The following is a 1,401-nucleotide window of genomic DNA, read 5'->3' as shown; positions in this document are numbered from 1 at the left end:
AGACTTGTTACAAAAATGATTGACTTATAATTCTGCCTTTTGCATTATTTTATTTAACATATTTTTCCTGGTTGTCGTATAATAATTTTAATGTGATAGATAACAGATTATGTTGTAAAAAACTATGAAAGGGTCCAAGAATATTGGTAAGTATTACTGAGTATCAAGAGAATAGAATAAGATACCAAGAGAGTAAGAGATATTCGAAACTTTTGAAAATTCGTGGAGATGATGTTATTTTTTAGAAAATCCGAGAGCAAAAAATTTACCATACGAACAAGAAACTTCTCGGCCGGTTTTGCAGTTTCAGATTACGAGAACATGATAAAGGAAGAAATTACACACTTCCAGCGATTTTTGTAAATGTCGTGCAATTCCAAGAATTTCTCGAAACCCCGAAATTTTTTGTTCCTCGAGAAGTATTTCGGCCGGTTTTACAATTTTGTATCAGGAAGTGGCATGACTCCAGCAGTTCTTGGAAATGTCATCATTCGTATTCCGGGAATTTTTTGAATTTGGAGTTTTCGAGTTTTTGAAGAAATTTTTCATCAAAATCATAATTTTGTATCAGGAGAATATAATCTTGCAAAAGGTGGCACTGTTTCAAAAATGGTTACTAATTTTATTTATACAGTTATTAGTTGAGTACCATTCAAAAATGTTGCTTCTTATTAAGTTTCATGGGATCACCTGCAAATGGCACCACTATGTCAAAAACAGGATACCCACTAATGGTATGTAATTAATTAATTAGGAAAAAATCTGCATAATATTATACAAAAATGATTTCTGGGAGTTTGATTTGATTCCTGAACTGATCTGGAAGTCGCCCTACAGACAAAATTTCACTTTTCAATTTCTTCATGAAAATATTAGTTCCACTATTTCACCACTAGGTGGTTATTGGACAACTTTTTAAACTTAAAACATCTTATTACTAAGAAACTGGGGGATATTTAGACAAAACAAATTTTAAATAATTTTTTGATTCTAAATTTTCATTTGAGCCTCGAAAGTTAAGAAACCCTACCTAGGAGCCGGAAAATTGGAACTTTTTAATTTTGCTACTTATTGATTGAATATAATTAACTTATATTACCAGATAAATATCTCAAAATTAAATAATGAGAACGATATGGTTATTAAGGCCGGTGAATTTGATTTTTCACGTTCTACAAACGATATCGGGAAGTAAATTTAATTTTTTATTTAAAAAAATACTGAGAGCCTAGAAATTTCGTGAAAAAGATGACATGGAAGAAAGCTATTTCCATCATATGTCACATATATATATATATTATATATATTATATATATATATGTGACATTTTATACAATAGTCGTATAACTTTATTCTGAGAAATTTTTTCATACAATAGTAAATAAGATAGGTATTTAAATG

The 1,401-nt window shown here is 29.3% G+C and overlaps 1 pseudogene; it reads left to right on the top strand.

Moving 5' to 3' along the window:
• The first annotated feature begins 363 nt into the window (after window positions 1–363).
• On the top strand, window positions 364–919 carry LOC117237741 (annotated as a pseudogene).
• The last annotated feature ends 482 nt before the right edge of the window (window positions 920–1,401 follow it).

This window comes from Bombus vosnesenskii, unplaced genomic scaffold (assembly GCF_011952255.1).
Source record: "Bombus vosnesenskii isolate JDL3184/JDL3185 unplaced genomic scaffold, Bvos_JDL3184-5_v1.1 scf7180000013398, whole genome shotgun sequence".
Classification (NCBI taxonomy): domain Eukaryota; kingdom Metazoa; phylum Arthropoda; class Insecta; order Hymenoptera; family Apidae; genus Bombus; species Bombus vosnesenskii.
This window is presented reverse-complemented; position numbering and strand designations above follow the sequence as displayed.